At 45.3% G+C, this 19,320-nt stretch overlaps 1 protein-coding gene across 5 annotated transcripts in view; it reads right to left on the bottom strand.

Annotated features, from left to right (window-relative positions):
• Positions 1-5,794, bottom strand: part of CREBRF (CREB3 regulatory factor) — a 61,520-nt gene extending 55,726 nt beyond the window's left edge. For 2 of the 5 annotated variants that reach the window (XM_055555051.1, XM_055555052.1), the window contains exon 1: positions 5,617-5,790. The gene's annotated coding sequence lies outside the window, so the exon portion shown is untranslated. Of the gene's footprint in view, positions 1-4,070; positions 4,789-5,616 lie in introns of those variants that run through there. The other 3 variants (XM_055555053.1, XM_055555049.1, XM_055555050.1) reach the window with 3 other exon arrangements.
• Between the last annotated feature and the right edge of the window lie 13,526 nt (positions 5,795-19,320).

Below are 19,320 nucleotides of genomic sequence, written 5' to 3'. Positions count from 1 at the left end.
TACAATCTGTGTGTGGTCAGGGAACTAAGATCCTACAAGCCACACAGTACAGCCAAAGAAAGGAGTACAGTGTATCTTTCAAACAAGAGTACATCTACCTTACCGCCAGTGTCTCCCTATATGATCAAAGAGCATTTTTAAGTTTTGTTTTCATTTCTCAGTGAATGCACATATAAAACAGAAGGAAAATTGCACCAGGAATAGCCTATAGCAGTCAAAGTAGGAAATTTATCTACAAAATAAAAGGGTTCAATTTGCCAAAACAAAACATTACTTGGAAGAAAGCGTTAAGTGTTCCACAAGGAAACTGAAGGACAAAAAATAGCAAGCTCATGATGCTCTCACGAGAAACTTGTCAACGTCAACAATATCGAAAGATAAGTAAGTGAAAACATGACTTTGTAACAAAACATGTAAATATGGTTTGGGTGTTGTCCAAAGGACAGAATGACAGGATGATCAGAGTTGCTGGAAATTAGTGAGGAAATGAATAGCTCAGAAGGCTGCTGGGGGTGAAGACTTCCAACACGAATTTTGGAAGAAATGTCATGAATGGCTGAAAAGGCTTACAAGGCTTAGCTAGCAATGGAATGAGATAGTACTGCATTCACAAAGTACCACTGCGTGTGTGCTAAGTCACTTCAGTTCTGACTCTCTGTGACCCTATGAACTATATAGTCCACCAGGCTCCTTTGTCTATGGGACTCTCTAGGCAAGACTACTAGAGTAAACTTCCATGCCCTCCTCCAAGGGATCTTCCCAACCAGGGATCAAACCCTTGTCTCTTGTGTCTCCTGCATCGGCAGGCAGGTTCCTTACCACTGTGCCATCTGGGAAGCCCACTGCAGTCCCCTGCATCAAACTCTCTCCACATCTAACCCAAGTCATTGGGATAAAACAGACTTATTAGCAAGAATGATTTTACATATTTCTCCGTAAAGGGACTCTTGCTATACAGATGAATAATTATCCCAAACATCTAAGAAGTAAGAAATTTTGCTCACATTTGTCAAACATCTAGAGACCAAGTGTGCCAAGAGCTAATGACAAATTCACAGGACAAAGAACAAGGTTTTTGGTTGCTGTTTTCCTGGAAGGAGTATTTGAGTCTAACCAATGGAATGTACCTAACAACAGCAACAACAAAAAATCAAGGGATTTTTAAGAAATCATCGAAATAGCTTTTCTTACAAAAAAGGGTGAATTTTAACATGTAGACTTCTTGTTTGATGAGCAGATGGGGACTAATTACTCCCTTCCAACCCCAACGTCTCTACTAATAGCAGACTGACTTCACTGCCTTCTATCTAGAAGTTTTTAGCAATCAACTCACATGGATGGAGGAGCCTGGAAGGCTGCAGTCCATGGAGTCGCTAAGTCAGACAGGACTGAGCGACTTCACTTTCACTTTTCACTTTCATGCATTGGAGAAGGAAATGGCAACCCACTCCAGTGTTCTTGCCTGGAGAATCCAGGGACGGGGGAGCCTGGTGGGCTGCCGTCTCTGGGGTCACACAGAGTCGGACACGACTGAAGTGACTTAGCAGCAGCAGCAGCATTTATTTAAGCAGTTCAAAAACACTAAAAGGTGTTAGGCACTGGGGATACAGAAATAAGAGGAAGACTCTGACCTCAGGTTGCTCGCTGTTAAGTAGGTAGGGAAACACTGTAGAGTGCAGAAAGTCCTAATAAAAGAAAAACTGAGAGGCAATCACTAAGAGAAAGAAAATTAAATACGTATTTGCTAGGTGGTTTCAAGCAAACCCGAAGTATTAGCATATTCAAAGTACAAGAGTTTGAGAATAACTAACAATTTCCCAATAGTCCTGTGAAATAGAAAAAAAATCACTAATCCTTACCATTAACAAATTAATAAGCTGAATCATTCATAGTCACCCCGGCAAACATAGGTTAACCAGAACTAGAAACGAGATTGAAGGCCACAGGATGCTTTTTGGTTTTAAGAGGTCAATATATTCTCTTTTCTAAATTTTCACGCTCACCCTGAAATCCAGTTCGAATCAACAAGACTGGTGAAATACTACATAAAAACAAAATAGAAAGCTACACGTGAAAAAAGTACTTGCCTGTGTAACATTTTTAGTTACGGCATCTGCACTTCAGTGGGCACTCAGCACTGATATTTTCCAAGGAAGGGGAGGGGCGGCAACCTACATTTTGGCGGTCTGGTTTGAAAACGCACCCTATCCTATTTAGGTAATTCTACAAAGAGCTCAGGCAAAAACAAACAATGTGGCTCCCAAATTACATGTATGATATATATAAGATCTATGTGTGTTATCTATTCACTCGACCAACTTCTCTCCAAATAGTTAACACACTAAGGTTCTTAAATACATTTTAAAGTCAAATTTTTTTCAAACAGAATGAATCTCTAAAATAAATAAGACTTGACATTCCCACATTTGGTTTAAACAGGTTTTCAGGAAGACATCTATTCGCAAATAAAAATGTAGAATAAAATGTCGACATGCGGTCTTAATCTAAAAGTTCTTCAAGGCATGAGATACATACATTCTGCAAGTGCTCAAATATTACCCAAAGTTCATGTTTATATATGTTGCAATAACTTAACATCCAAGTACTTAAAACCCAGAGACTGATGTCTTGGAACATGGGTCGATAGACAAACTACAGCCTTCAAATATAGCCTGGTCTTATACATAAAGTTTTATTGGATTATAGCCCCAAACATACTGTCTATGGCTGCTTTCATGCTACAATCTGCAGACCCGAGTAGGTGTGACAGACACTACATGGCCGACAAAGCATAAATATTTACTACTCCATCCTATTCAGAAAGTCTGCACAGATTACTCTATCTTAGAATCATTAGAATCAATGATCTGACAAATTTATGTCCAGTCTAAGAGTTCATCTACTCTGAAAGCTGAACTACTGAATATGGTAAAAGAGGATTTGTCCCCAAAACATCCAAGTACAAACCTACACGGAAAGAAACCTCTGCTGAATCACTGAAAGTCATGTAGTTGTCAATCTACACCGAAAAATAAATTTTAAAAGCAAACGGTGAAAAAAATAAATAAAAGCAAACGGTGAATTTAGTTCACAAGCTTTTAAAACTTTGCTACAGTAACAGAATCAACATGCAAACTCACTGTGCTTTCATTGTCACTTGTACTTAGCTCACCACCACCAGGAGACATACTAATTATTCCTTTATTACTTATACTTGCATCCAAGAACCCACGCACATTAAACTAGTAAACCAAGACATCGTTTTTGTAGAAGTTTGTTTCCCCCTGTCATGACAGAGAATGGGATGGTAAGTGGAGGTAATCTCTTCTTCTAGATATATTTAGCCTCTTCTATGCTTATTAGTCTAAAAATTCCAAAGATGCTTTATTAATCACATAAAAAAGTTACATCCAAATAAGTCTTGTTGAATCTATTTGTCATTCTTAGAATAAGACAAAAAAGGTGAGCAAATACTTTCATTTGCCATAAAAATTATATTTAAGAACCCGAAGTCTATCAAATAATCAGGATTTATATTTTTATATATCCTTAACAGAACCGTGAGTCAATCATATCAAATACAGAAATCGATAAACCATTTATTTACCAATTATTTTTCTCCAGTTAACAAAATAGGAGATAATTGCAAATTCCTAAATACATACAGTCAACTCTTGAATAGCCCCTCACGATATACCTAAGGCATGTTCCTGACAGCAAGTGTTTAACCAAAGATGCATCAACAGCCTGGTACCCTTGAGAATACCAAGAGAGTCACAGGTTGTAAGGTGATGTTAACATAGAACTAAATTAAGCATCTAATACGGCCGAAGTGATGCCAAAATAATCATAAAACAAAGTAAAATAAGTGATTTTCTAATTACTCATACCATTCCTCTTTCATCTTTGGTGTTTCTCCTAGCTATTTTGGATTACAAGAAAATGGGAAAAAAATATTTAAAAGTACAACCAAGTGACAATCAGTTTACCATAAATCACAAGATTTATACAGAAGTCTCATTTTTTGCTTTTTTAAAAGAAGTCAGTCAGATCTTGATCCTATTTCTCACCTGCAGGGTATTCCCAAGACAAGAGTCCTAAAGAACCTTCAAACCTAAATAATTTTCTCAAGACTCAGTTTTCTCATGAAAGTATATTTAAGGGCTATAAATTTATGTAAGCAGGAGGGGCAAATTACTGTAAGCAGGACCAGGGCAAGCACGAAGGGCCTGATCTTTAGAAGGTATCCTGATGAAAAAAATGGAGACCCCGCCCAGCCCTTAACTTTCTCGGCTTTTCTAGTCCTGGTCTCCTCCGTGTAAAATCCAAAAAAAAAACAGAACTTCCTCTTCACTGCCTCCTTCTATCCGGGGCCTGGTGCACAAATTCAGACCGCTAGTTATCCAAGTACCTTCTTAAGGCACTCTTAAGGCTCAAGCTCGCTCAGAAACAGCAAAAAGATTTGCCTTCTTGGGTTAAAGGAGGGCAATTACAGGGTTTGGCGGCCGGGTTTATCAGGAAGCTTAAAGCCGAGAAAGAGGGAGAACCCAAAAACTGAGCTCATCTACTCCCAGGAACCATCCCCAAGGGGCGGCTAGACTGCCCTCGGTACTTCCCTGCCTCCTCTGCTCGGGTGGGGAGAGCGGTGGGTCGGGGTCAGGCTCCCCTGAGCTACTTCATCGTCCCCTCGGACTCGCCTTCGGACACCCGAAACGCCCCCGGCCCGGTTCCCTTGCCCTTTGCCCTGTCTCCTCCCCTCTCAGTGACCCACCGCCACCGGTCCCCTCCCATCTAACATGGCCGCCCCACCCGGCCCACCCCCGACACAGCCTAACAAATGGGGGGGGCCGTCACACCGCCTCCCCCAAGCCCATTGGCGCGTCAGCCTCCGTCTGCCTGCTCCATTGGATGGCAGCGTCTGCCACTCTGCGCCGAAAGCTCCGCCTCCAAGCCGCTTCAAGCTGCTTTGAGAAGACATATAAACAAATCCCGGGAGGGAGGCCCCTCTCGGCAGTCTCTGGGGCGGGGACGAGAAGGGGGAGCGGCTACCCCCGAGACACCCCTGCCTGGACCCCCCCAACCGCAGCCCGCGCCTCCTCGTCTCCTGCCAGCCTGGTTCCAACCTTCGTGGCCCCGGCCCTTCCTCACACGCCCCTCTCTCTCCTCCTCCCCCGCCAGCCTCGCCTCCCCTCCCTTCCCCGGCCCCTCCCACCCGCTCGCTTCTCTGACAGGCCGGTTGCCGGCTGCCACGGCCCCGGGCTCCGAGGTAGCGGTAAAGGGCCAGGCGGCCTGGCAGGGCGGACGCTCGGCACTGCCCACCCCTGGCCTAGCCTGCCGTCCGCCCGTAGGTCCCTCTACCGCTGCCCCGCGCTTTTATATAACCGTCCCGGGCCGGGGGTGGGGGAGGGGAGCCGGAGTCCCCGTGACCGGCAGGCGGCAGCCTGCAGCCCGCGCGCCCCCAGACTCGGTCCTAGTCCCGGCCCCCGCCCCGTGCCGACCCGGCCCAGAGTCCCGGCGCTGCCGCCTCTTAGGCCAGCGGCCCTCCTCCGCCCCCCGCCCGGCTCGTCCCCTAGCCCAGGCACCTGCGGGCTCCGGGCGGAGGGCAGCGGACCTCACCTGTGGGTGTGGGGGCGGCTCAGGCGCTGAGTCTGGTTCCACTGCAGGGGCCGCGGCCCCTCTCCATGCTGCCTCGGGTTTGTTTTGTTTATGTCCTTCCTGACGGGTTCCCGGAAATCGCGTGACTCGCCCCCCTCACGTGGGCCGCGGCGAGGAGGAGGAGAGAGGCGGGGGCCCGCCGGCCTCGGGCCAATCGCGAGGCTCCCTGCAGCTCGGCCAATCAGGAGCTCGGGCCGGCAGAGTACCCCTATCACATGACGCGGGAGGGGCGGGTTGCCGGGAAAAACCAGGAAGAGGGGGCGGAGCGGGGGCTAAGCTTGTCGCTGCCGCGTGGGCGTGGGCCGTCTCTGATACTTAGCTACATTCGCATTTGTCCGGGATGTTTTGTTTTCAAATACTTTCACGTCCAGCATTATATCTAATATTACAACTACGCTGCGAGGCCTGAAATGCCCGTATGCCCATTTTACAGTTTAAGTTCACTGAAACTTGAGGGAAGCTACGAAAACGGCATTAATTTAGGAGGGGGATTGATTGCATCCAGTGTTTTAAGAATGTCCACAACAACCCCATCTGAACCACTTAATGCAGTGAGAAACTGACCTTGCCTGCAGCTGTTCGTTCATTCAACTTATTGCGCATATTTGCTCTAGACACTGGATTTCGTGCATCTTTAAAACGGCGTTATGTACACAATCGTACATACAGAATGCTACTAGAAGCGCCTAGACAAACAAGCCTATATAACACTTTGACCTGAGTGTTTATGTGTGTGTATGTTCCCTAAATCTGTTCATAATAACACTCAGTGGTAATACACACATTTTTTAGACGGGGAAATTAAGGTTCAGAAAAGTTAAGTTACTTGCACAAGGTCAAGCAGCTTGTAAATGACCCAGCTGAGACTAGAACCCAGTCCTGTCATCACAGCCTGTGCTTCCAGGCTGCTCTTTATGTTTCTTAAGGGCCCAGAGTTCGTCTTCTGAGCACAGTACAGAAATATGATTTTAGTAAGCAAAAGGAAAGGAGGATGTGGGAACAGAAATCCTTGGCCAGATTCCTTTAGGATGCCAGTTTTCTCTTAGGAGTAATTGTCTTTGAAAAAAAAAGGTGGCTTCTCTTTGCACACATGTAGGGAAGTAATAATGTGAGTGTCAAAACCACACTTTTGAATCGGACTTTCATAGACCATAAGCTTCAAGAGGACAAGGGTCAGCCTATATTGTTCATCTTCTACCTTTCATGCCTGGCATATGGTCATTAAGTACTGGTTGAATAGCAACCTGGGTTTGAAACCTTGTTCTACTGTATGTGAACCAGAACAAATTATTTAACCTCTGTGCGGCTCCTCTGTAAATACCTCATGGGGTTGATATAAGAACTGAGTGAAAAAATTCATATAAAGCACTTACCATAGTGTTTCACATAAAGTGAGCACTTAATGAATGACAGTATGATTAGACTGTTTCAAGTACATCATTTAGAAGATCCATAGCAGACTAAATAGCAAGAAAAGATAGCTCTAGGCTTACTTTTAGTAGTTTGCTGCTAAGTCGCTTCAGTCATGTTCGACTCTGTGAGACCCCAGAGACGGCAGCCCACCAGGCTCCCCCATCCCTGGGATTCTCCAGGCAAGAACACTGGAGTGGGTTGCCATTTCTTTCTCCAATGCCTGAAAGTGAAAAGTGAAAGTGAAGTAGCTCAGCAGTGTCTGACTCTTCGCCACCCCATGGACTGCAGCCTACCAGTCTCCTCCATCCATGGGATTTTCCAGGCAAGAGTACTGTAGTGGGGTGCCTGTGTAGTTTAGCAGCTACTAAAATACTTTTGTACACAATATTAATAGGTAAGGATATGTAGGTACCAAAGAGGAAATTAAATCTTCCCTCTGTATCCTTCAAAATGAAGTGAGGGAATGAATACTTTCCCTACTGCACAGGAGATGCGTGCATGCATGCTAAGTCGCTTCAGTTGTGTCTGACTCTGTGCAACCCTATGGGCTGTAGCCCACCAGGCTCCTCTGTCCATGGGGATTCTCCAGGCAAGAACACTGGAGTGGGTTGCCATGCCCTTCTCCAGGGGATCTTCCCCACCCAGGGATTGAACTGGTGTCTCATGTCTCCTGCAATGGCAGGTGGATTCTTTACCACTAGCGCCATTGGTAGCAGGATTTTAGTTATTTTCTTGAGGCCAACACTTTGTTATTTAGTCACTAAGTCATGTCCAACTCCTTGCGACCCCATGGATTGTAGCCACCGGGCTCCTCTGTTTATGGGATTTCCCAGGTGAGAATAGTGGAGTGGGTTGCCATTTCCTTCTCCAGGAGATCTCCCCGACACAGGGATCAAACCCAAGTCTCTTGCACTGGCAGGTAGATTCTTTACCGAGTCCCTGGGGGAAGCTCCAGGGCTAAGATACCACCTTCTAATTTTCCATATCAACTGGAGTTTAAAAACGAAACCCCAATAGAAAAACTAGCTTGCGAGGTATGAGCCAGGTTCCTCTCACTCATTCATGAGATTCATGCATTAAAGCTCCATGGAATACATTACAGATGATCCTCACTTGTAATACCATGTTTGGAAAAACTGCAGCAGATGGTTAGCTCTTCCACTGTTACTGCTCTTTGAATATAGGTATTTTCACCTCCTCTCCTGGGCAGCAGTTTCTTGGGCTCAAGGAGCACCCAGATTCTTTTCACAGCAGGAGGCTCTGCCCACTGAAAGCTCTTACTAGTGAATTACGTTGTATTCCCGCCTTTGCATCTTCTGTTGTCTTGGAAAGGACAGACTTTTGGCTAACAGAGACCTTTCCATCAAGGTTTATTAATGGCTGTATCCTGCTCTGAAGTGAATGAAATCACTGACTCCTAATTGATTTGTTTCTCTGAGTTTTATCCTGCCAGATTGTGCCACAGTCAAAGTTGGCAGGGAGTTAGGACTCTGGAATAGCATTGCTTTGAGTTTCAGAAGGCTCTTCTTGTACAAAGTGGTAACAAAAGGCCATCACCACTTCCAACATGCTTGACCTTGATACTGGCAGAATCATTTCATACTGGGATAGCCTGAATCAGAAAAATATGTTTTACCCAAATATGAGACAATGAGGTAAAAAAGTAATACTTAAGACTCCACTGAATTCTTAAAAATAATTTTTATTTTGTGATTAGGTAACATATATACACCATGATAAATTCAAAAGGTACAAAAAGTATTAAGTGAATGTTAAATCTCTCTCCCACCCCTGTTCCCTGGCCCCTCGTGTCTCCTTCTCAGAACCAACCAGTTACCCACACTCTCTGTATCCTTCCAGAGACACTGTGAATGCAGATGTTTCATCCACTTGACACCCTGATGTATTTGAACCACTATTCTTGGTGCCAAGACCCCAACTGGAGTTTTACCACCAACTATGAGACCCAGAGTGAGGGGCTCGACCTCTCTGGGTTCTAATTTCTTCACCAGGAGAAACTGGATTAGAACTGGATGTTCTTTATGTTCCTTCTCTGAGTCCTCCTAAGGAGTTAAAATAACTGCTATAAGCCCTAACTTTCCTTTTGATCTAAAGTTTGCACTCTTAATTTTTCATTAGAGCACAGACTGAGCCCGGTCTGCTGATCACGCATACATCTTCTAAATGAGTGTTATCCTTTTGAATCTGTGTTTTCTTTCCAGACCCCTCCAGACCTATATGATATGTTAAGATTTCACAGCTTTGGAAGTGAGATTAATTAACTCAACACTGGAAGATCTCCAGGAAAAGCTGTGTCCTTCGGACACTTTTGAAAACCAATTTTCTTCCTGAGAAAGCTGGAGTGTTGCTGAGGGAGAATCTAAAAGAGATATTAATTGATGCTTGGGAATTGACACCCATTCCTCTTTCATCTCTCCTAAAAAATATTCTTTAAGGGAAGAGGAAAGATCAGTTCTTCCCATTGCCTAAGCCTCTCAATAGAACGCAGTGCTCTTTATGTGACAGTTCTGAGCTTCGGTTTCTTACACCAGAAGTTCAGCCCCAAATGCAGTTCCGTACATCGACCATTTACTTGTTTCCCCTAATTCCTCGTCCTCCAAATCCCAGAACACGTCTGCCAAAGGATAGGAGCTTGTGGTCAGAAGGTACAAATTAATCTCCAAATTCTAGTCAACCTCCACGGCTTAAGAGCCCGTATCTTTTATGAAGTCTGTTTCTATCATATCTCCCTTTTTTAAAAAATAAGAGGTTTTTTCTTTTTTTTTAATGTGAACCATTTTAAGTCTTTCTTGAATTTGCGAGAATACCGCTTCTGGCATATGGGATCATAGCTCCCCATCAGGGAGAGCTGTACTGGGAGATGAAGGCCTACCCGCTGGACGGCCAGGGAAGTCCCTACCATATCTATTCTGGCCTTCATTCATCTTCTTCCTTCTACCACCCAACTGAGAATTTAATATACTCACTGCTTTGCATTATTTGTAATATGTCTGTTGTTGTTATTCTATTAAATCAAGGGGCATAAACACTAATACATCCTTGAATTATGGAGAAAGCTTAGACAGCAGATTCAAGCTTGCTTAGTGACAAATAAAGGAAGAGAAAAAACAAAAAACCTGACATTTGTTGAGTGCCTAAGGTGTACAGGAAGACACAGCCTCTACCCTGGAGGAACTCAGAAAGCGGTGAAGACTTGACTCGGGAAGCTGACAATTCAGTAGAGTTTATGAGGGGAAGCCCTGACCTGCTTGTTAAGAACATGATACGTAAGTGTTTCAGGGCCACTTGCTTGCTGAATGATTTGGGCAAGTTCCTAATCTATCTATGCCTTGGTTTCTGTCACCATCTGCCTCACAGGTTGATTCTGAGGATGAAATGCGGGGCCTGATGTCTCATAGGTACTCAACAGTGTTGGTCTCCCCCTCCTCCACCTTCCAGGGAGAAACATGACTGGAAGTCTCTGGGAAGAGAAGCAGCAGGAGAGAAGGGAAAGAAAGTGGCATGGCTGGAGAGGGCAGCAAACAACTCAGACTGTTTGGGGACACCATTATCTTCCACGGCAGCATTTCCATCAAAATTGTTTTGTCTGTTTCACTAAAACTGAAAATTTCTAGGACATCTAATAATTCCTGTGGGGTTCTTGTTTTTTTGCTTTGACTTTGGGTTTTTTTTTTTTGCCAGCGCTGAGCTGAACATACACTTAGTAGCAGCCACTGTTACTGATAGCAAACCAGGAAGCGAGGGAATGAGAACAATCTAGCATTTGTTGTAGGAAAGACTCCCAAAGGCCAGGTACAATAAGACCTTCTTGTTGGGGAGGCCAGAAGTAGGAGGATAAAAACAAAGCAGAGAAACAGACTGATAAGAAGCAGGAACCAAGACCTGTAGCCAGATAACAGTTTGCTGAACTACAAACAGAGGTGCATTCCAAAAGGCCCAATCGGGCATAAAACTGTGAAGCTGGATTTGAAACACAGGAAGTAAACAGTCCAGAGAGGTCGCTAAAGAAAAGTAATAAAAAGCTCAGAGAATTGACGGTGAATTTAGGGGGTCCTGTATATCCAAGGTTTCTTCCCCCTACAAATTCACAGGGCTTCCCAGGTGGCACTAGTGATAAAGAACCCGTGTAAGAGACCTGAGTTCGAACCCTGGGTAGGGAAGATCCCCTGGAGGAGGGCATGGCAACCCACTCGTGTTCTTGCCTGGAGAATCCCATGGACAGAGGAGCCTGGCAGGCTACAGTCCATGGGGTCTCGAAGAGTCGGACACGACTGAACGCACACGCAGGTACAAATTCACAAGGTCATAAATTTCCTTCATGCTACAGCGAAACCAGGGATGGTGCCATCAGTTTTTAGTTTTCAGCCTGTTTTCACAAGGTCCAGCCCAAGAGTGGGGGTGCACAAGATAAATGGGTGTGATGTACCTGCATTCACACTTGAGCCACACCATGCACAGAGCACATTAACAAACCTGAATGCCAGCTGTGGGCTTTATCCTGTGCCAGGAGGAAGCCTCATTAATCTACCCCCATAACTCAATGCCCTTCTAGGCTCCTGCAGGGCTGCCTGCCTTTCTATACAGACCCTCAGAGCACTGGTTCCCTGCAACCTAGGTGGTACACCCATCACTCAGGCCAGGATTCAGCCAGGATTCTGACTGCAGGAGTCCTGGTGAGTTAGCTACCACTGCTCCCCGACGCCCTGACAACCCATCACCTCTACAAGAGGACGCCTCCTGCCCATGTTGCCCAATCACCTCTTCCCAGTCTGACAAAAGCAGAAGTCGCCTTTGGGGAACTTGGGAGTAGCAGATGAAACCAAATGGGGATCAGGACAAAGTCTGGGGCAGTTCCTCTTTCCTCCTAGCAAAGGAAGTAATAAAAAGATTCAGGCTCCTGCCAACTCCACAGGAGAAGAGAGAACCAGGTCAGTGGTTTTCTTCTCTTCTCTGGTTGGGGAACAGAGAAGTAGGGAGTAAGTATTAGAAAAGAGGGAAATGTACTATGCTGCTTTTTTTTGCCTTACCCCAACCCAGTCACACTCGGGTGACGTGTAAGGCAACACGGTAAAGTCCTTAGGGTCTGGCACCCAACAAACCTAAGTGAAGGTTAGTTGTTATTATTAGTAACAATGGTTCTGAACTTTTCTGGGGCTCTGATGAAAGCCACAGACTTGCTCCGCAGAGAAACTCACCCAAGTATACACAAATCTACTTTTGCTGCTGATTTCAGGCAATGTGCAGCTATTTGTGTAACTCTGATTAGGACCCCTTGAGGTCAGAGGGACGCTACTCCAACCAACAGAACAGTTGCATAATTTGCAGGTCCAAGTGCAAAATGAGAATGTAGTGACCCCTTGCTCAAAAATTAAGAATTTCATGACGACAAGAGCACAACAGTAAACCAAGTGCTGGACCCTTCTCCGCATGGCATGGCATGACTGCACAGGTCCCACACCCACCCGGCTGGCTCACCAAGACCTCAGAGCTCTAGGTCAGACAGCTGTACCTTTGCTTTAAGCAAATGCAGTTATCTCAAGAATGGAACTTACAAAAAAATCCATTTGAAAGCTGGCTGCCCATAGGACTCTCACTGAGCAAGCTTGTAGACATCAAATACTTGAATGCCAGAGAGCCTGCCCAGCAAAGCCTTTGCAGCCTGGGGGAAAAGACCCGTACACTGTAACAGCTGTGATGACAGGAGCCAGCCACAGTTGCTGTGGACACCGAGAGGCCATACTGTAGGGAGGAGAGCGCCCCCAGGGGCTGACTCCGGGGCGAGCACACCGAGATTAACAGGTGCGGGTGTTCCAGGCAGAGGGAGGCGAGAGAAGGGACGACGCTGTGCCCAGACCAGCACTCTCGTGCAAATGAGATGTCATGCCTGAAAATCCCACTTCTGCCCCTGCTTTTCAGAAATGTCAGCAAAGAGCAGGCCGTGTACCCCCTCCCTTGGACACGCAGGTGTGGGTGAAGGCTGTTCCTTTACCACAGGTGCTGTAGAAACAAACCATGGTGAAGCAGCTAAAACTGAAAGACCTCAAGGAGGTCACGTAAGGAAATTTGCCCTGGGACAAAATGCCATGGAGACTCAGTGGCAGGCGGGACCCTGCCATCAGGCGCCTCTGGGACTGAATCCCATTACCTCTAAGTAGTAGTTTGTGGCCTTGTGCCTCAATGTTTTCATCCGTAAAATAGGGATAATCGGAGTATTTATCTAGCTGGGTTATTGTGGCTATTGAATGCATTAACATATGTGAAGCATTTAGAACCACCTCTTGTTTATGCAACTGCTACATAAATGCTAGCTATTATCATTAGCAATAGGACTGATAACAATGATGGAAAAAACGGGGGTGGGGGGCGGGGAGGCAATTGCAGAAGGGTCCCAGATCTCAGAAATGGGAAGAGGCTTGGGTGTGGGTAAGTGAGGAGGGGAAAGTTGGAGGCACTGTAACCACACCCTCTCAAAGGGCAAGAACTTTGGAATGAGAGGACCTTTGATGGGACTTCTGGGCGGAACTGCTTAAATCATACAACCTTTGTTGACCTCAATTTCTCCAACTGTAAAGAGGGAATACTATGTCCCACTTCTCTCCCCACCTCTAAAGAGGGGGTGCTTCTCAGGTCTCCAGCCTACACTCTACACACTCTCTTCTCGGCACCCATACCCACACCTTCAGGTCTCTCCATGCTGGTGCCTCATGTTCCCACCTTGAGCCTGGTCCTCCTTCTCAACCTCCAGGCCCATGCAGAAAGTGCCCACTAGGTATCTCCATATGGATACCTCAGGCACCTGCAAACTCTGTCTGTGACTGAACTCATCATGGCCCCGAATCTCAGTGAAAGTTTCCATGGTCCACCCAGCAGAAACCAGAGTGTGATCTCTGATTCTGCCGCCCCCCAACATCCATCAGCCATGTGCTTGTGCTAATAAATATGGCCCCAGTACAGCTACTTCTCTGAAGTCATTTCACTCCTGTTTCCACAAATCCAGAACACCTCTCCCTTCCTAGACTCTGGCAACAACTTCATCACTCGTCAGCCTAGAAGACTTCACTCACTCCTGCTTGCCTAGCTCTTACTCATCCTTTGGGTTTCTCCTTAAAGATCACTTCCTTTAAAAAGCCTTCCTCCACCACTCACTGAGCGTTTCTAGTCGACTTAAGCAGCAATCTGTACTTGCTAAGGTCCTGTACCTCTACTGAGGTCCAATGCTAAACTCTTAAGTTCTAGGAGGTCAGGGACTGAGTTTCTTCTGTTTACCACTGTCTTGAGCAGCTAAGAGCAGAATAAAGACCAGAAGCTGAAAATGCCTGTTGAACATTGCCAAAAACCTGACGTGGTTTGCAAAGTCACACTTAGCTTCTTAACTCGTATTTCCCCAGACACAGCGCTTCTACAAAACATCTGCTCCGGATGGCACCCACAGCAGCACCACACTTTGGACAGTGGGGAAAAACTATGGAAACCATTTCAAAATCCTGACAGCAATTTAAATATAAGCCTGGTTGGATTCAGGTGGGTAGCCGTCTTCGGTGCTGAGCATCCTCAGCCGAATACTCCTGTTTGGGAGTTGGCTGGGAAGTAGTGGGAGTTGGGGAAGAAAGAGCCAATACATTTCACAAGAAGGGGGTTTGGACAGAAACAGCACCACAGTCTGAATGAAAGGCTTGCTTGGAGTGGTTGGGAGTGGAGGAACAGTGGGGCTTTTTCTAACCCGTGTGGGACCCCAGAGTATTCATACCCCAGGCTTCCCCTTTTCTGTGTGGGCAGAATCAAAATCAATGCTCCCCTTTCATCTCCCACGTTGTCACTGTGAGCACCTACACAAAGGGAGGCTGGCGTCGCCTCAGCTGAGTGCTCCGCACTCCGTCCTGCTCGGTGCAAACACGTAAACAGAAGTGCTGTGTGAACGCGCGGATTTCACTGGTTCAGAATAGCTTCAGTGTTTTAATAAACCTAGCTGACTTCACTTCCCTTCACCCTGAATTACTCTAAAGAAAAAAATGTGTGTGTTTGTGCGTGTGAGCAGGCGCGCGTGTTATATAATGTTTGAAGAAGTACTAACACTATTCTGACAACATTCCCCCACAAAACACCATTTTTTTCCAATTATAAAATACATGCTCTTTGTGGAAAATCTGAAAGTACACAAAGCTGTATAAGAAATAATCACAAGCAACAATTTGGTCTATTTCTTATCAGGTTTCTTCCTATGCACATAAGTTTGAAATCCTGTGGGCTTCCCCTGCCCCCGAACCTTAACATAATATCCTATTATCTTTCGTTATTAAAGAAACTTATTTTTTCTTTTTATTCAAATATTACAGCTTCATTGGAGAAAATGCTGAAAGGGAAAAAGCAAATTAAAATCATTTGCAATTACCACCCAGAGGCAATGTTAATAGTTTGTTATTTGTCTTTTCAATTTCTTTTCTAGGTATGTATTTTGGGGAAAAGACTATTAAATGCACCAGGATGTTCCTTTATTGGATGCAGCATGGCTTATGTGAGCATCTCCTTTTGTTGAGCATTAAGGTTGCTTTTGATCAATTCTGGTATGATAAGTGTTCTTCACAATAACACTTTACATTGTTTTTTTTCCTTAGAAAAATTATTTCTACAATTAATTTCATACATTCAATTAAGAGAGAAAACTGAAATGAAGGAACAGGGGGAAAAGCAATACATAATTTTTGCTTAAGAGTCCATCGCCATTTTAAATACATCTGTTCTTCAAACAGAAGAGAACTCTTACATAGAGGAATGGGGACAAAACTATTCTAAAATGCCAGACATATATTTTAAAATATAATTTAAATATAATTTTAAAAGGAGCTGCTGCTGCTGCTGCTGAGTCACTTCAGTCGTGTCTGACTCTGTGTGACCCCAGAGACGGCAGCCCACCAGGCTCCCCCATCCCTGGGATTCTCCAGGCAAGAACACTGGAGTGGGTTGCCATTTCCTTCTCCAATGCAGGAAAGTGAAAAGTGAAAGTGAAGTTGCTCAGTCATGTCCGACTCTTAGCGACCCCATGGACTGCAGCCTTCCAGGCTCCTCCATCCATGGGATTTTCCAGGCAAGAGTACTGCAGAGGGGTGCCATTGCCCTCTCTGCAGTTGATTTCAAATTTTTGAAAGACAAAATCCAGGGCCAAATCTTCTGAGTCTGAGCAACAGCTTAAAATAATTTTGCATCCACATGTCAGAATATCTACCACTCTTAAAACGAAAAAGAAAACCCAAACAAAAAACAACAGAAAAACAAAACAAAACAAAAAAACTGGCCAGAAGAAATAAACAACCAGGTGCTACTTCTGAAGCAATACCCAAGGAATATATAATAAAAAATTGTTGGGTCAGTGATAAGGGTATAGACATCATTACATGTTTAAGGACAACAAAAACAGTGTTAAAAGAAACCAAGGACCCTCAGATGACATCTACATAAGCATGCCAGAAATTCTCCCGTTCTGGTATAGGACCTGGTAGGGCCTGGAAAGGCAGGAAGGATGTGGTCTAGACACTTACGCTATGATTATTTCGAAGAAATCCATCACCCTGCTCAGAGATCAGGCTTGGAGCCTGGTGTGTGCCTTTTATTTTTATGTAACCCAAGTACAAATGACTAAACAAAAGGGAAAGCGAAAGTCACTCGGTCGTGTCCAACTCTTTGTGACCCCATAGACTGTATAGTCCATGGAATTCTCCAGGCCAGAATCCTGGAGTGGGTAGCCTTTCCCTTCTCCAGGGGATCTTCCCAACCCAGGGATCGAACCCAGGTCTCCTACATTGCAGGCAGACTCTTTACCAGCTGAGCCACAAGGGAAGCCCAAACAAAAGGGAAACCATATGTTAAAAAAAAAAAGTCAGCTGCCCCACTGGGGCCTATCTTCATAGAAAAATATAATCAGTGGGTCCTAGGGATTTCATCATTTCTTCAAAAAATATCCTTTGTGTATTATCATAATTTACAAATGATCTGTACCACCAATACCTCATATGGTAACAACCTCATATAGCAGAAAAGGGTAGGTATTATCACCATTTTATAGATTAAAAAAACTGAGGCTCGGATATTAAATGATTTTCCCAAAGCCACATTACTAGAAAGCGATGGAGTAATTGCAAAGCTAGGCCCTCTCCTAGTCTAATGATCATCCCAGGCCACACCATGTTCACCGGGCCAGACTTTGGAGGAAAGAAACACTTCAGTATCCTCTCAAAGGGCTGGATGGTGCTCCTTCCAACCTGGGCCCTGGCAGGCACTGGAACAAGGGCACTCTCAAGGGAAAAAGTGTTCGCAGGTGTTCATCTCAGATTCTGCCTGAGTTGCTGTAACAAAATGGTTCAATTATTAGGGAGGAGGTGAAGAGAAAACATGTATCTGAGTTTACACATTAACTGCATTTAATATTCTTGAGAATTTCATACATGACAAAATAGACTCAAAGGTTAAGTGACTAGTTGGACCAAGGCAACCTACTGAATTTTGCCCATGAAATCCGAGTGGGTCTCATCACTCCTTCATTTCAATGACAGTAATACATCTGGGTGGTGACAGAGTCACAGAACCTGGTTGTTAAGGGCTTAAAATCTGTCTTTCAGTGAGAGGTGAGGGTAGATTTGAGATGGGGTAGGGTGTGGGAAGGAGGTGTCTCTGATCCCCAATCTGGCTAGGAAGCGAGTTCCTTTCTTCATCATAGGCTCTATGCTGAGGCTTCAGTAGGGCTTTGGTTTGGAGAAAGTCCTCTAGGTTCAGGCCTGAGCTGCTGCCTTATTAGGGCCTTTACCTTCCCTGAGAGCTTTCTGAGCAGGATTTTCCAAACCTCCCTGGCACACTGCAGTCCCTTCAGTGCTCACATCCCTGCTGTGAGTGCAAGCGACACACGAATCCTCCTTACCTCTCTCTGTAGGAACTGAATCACACCAAATGGCAAGCAAGCCCGAACGCAAAGAGCAATGTAATCCAGCTTGCCCCATTAATGTCTAACCTCCAGAAGTACAAAAATGGATTTATACAAAGTGACAGAACAAGGCAGAACTCAGGGACCTTGATCAGCCAGGGTCATGACCTCCGCCTTCAACTATGCCATTAAATTGGAAATGCGTCCAACCATGATCGTGAATGAGAAGACCCCCCCTCCCAAGAGCTGCACGGACGCTACAGCCCAGCTGTGCTGGACCCATGGAGGCTCCTACAGCTCACGCCGTGCTCAAGTCAGGACAGCAAAGGCACCACTCAACGAAAGCATCACGCCAGGGACAACGGGAGGCTCAGCTTCAAACTCATGGTGGTCTGCTGGGAAGCAGGCCGGGGTGGGAGCTCGAAAGGTTTCAGACTGACCACCAGTAACACTGGGCAGTAGGGCCTGACTCAAAGAATGGTTATACAGCTGCTCGCAGGTCGCACGCCCCCAACCATGATCAGGGCTCCAAGACTGTGGCATCCTTTTATGTGCCCACAGTGACCACCAGCATTGCTTTCTTAGATGACAAATAACAATGAAGGGTCAAATAAGTTGCTCTGATGGGAGACAGCTTGGTCATCCACAAAGGCAGAATTCTTCCCTCCCACCCAAGCCCCAGAGTAGGCTCCTGGCCAGTGGAGCACTGAGAGGCCGGGAGCAAGGAAACAGTGCTCTAGAGTGGAAATGAGAAAACATGCATCTCCTCCTTTGTCTGCCGCTGACCGGCTCCCTTAAACCGGGCAGGCAACCCTCCTTGTCTGGGCTGAGATTCCTTATTTATAATAAAATGACGGGGTAGCAGGTATTACTATGGTCCTTCGACATCAAATCTTCAGTGTTTTCTGGATGCCATGAAATTACCTAAAGGAGCCTGTTTGCTGCAAATGTAAAGGATGGAGTTGCCTCTTAGGGAAAACTGTTCAAAATGAAAGAAAAGAAGGAAAAGAAAGAAATGAAAGCAGGAGGGTCACATCAACTTGAAACGCTCTTTGGTCATAAGAATAGCAAAGCAATGAGTTCAGATAGTTTAGGAGGAAAAGAAAAGTACAAACTGCAAAACAGGAAATCCATTCTTGGCTGGCTGTCAAAGAGCCATGAGTCGGTGAAAATTTAGATCCATTTTCATTTTTAATTTCTTAAATCTAATATAGTCCCCAAGTTACTGAAGTATTGAGATGCCCACTGCTAAAACACACAACGCTGCCCCTATCCCAGGCTCCTTAACCACGTGACTGTTCCGTCCCATTTCCGACAGAGAA

This window comes from Bubalus kerabau, chromosome 18 (genome assembly GCF_029407905.1).
Source record: "Bubalus kerabau isolate K-KA32 ecotype Philippines breed swamp buffalo chromosome 18, PCC_UOA_SB_1v2, whole genome shotgun sequence".
Taxonomy (NCBI): Eukaryota; Metazoa; Chordata; class Mammalia; order Artiodactyla; family Bovidae; genus Bubalus; species Bubalus kerabau.
Note: the sequence above shows the minus strand (reverse complement) of the source record. Positions and strands in the feature narration are given on the sequence as shown.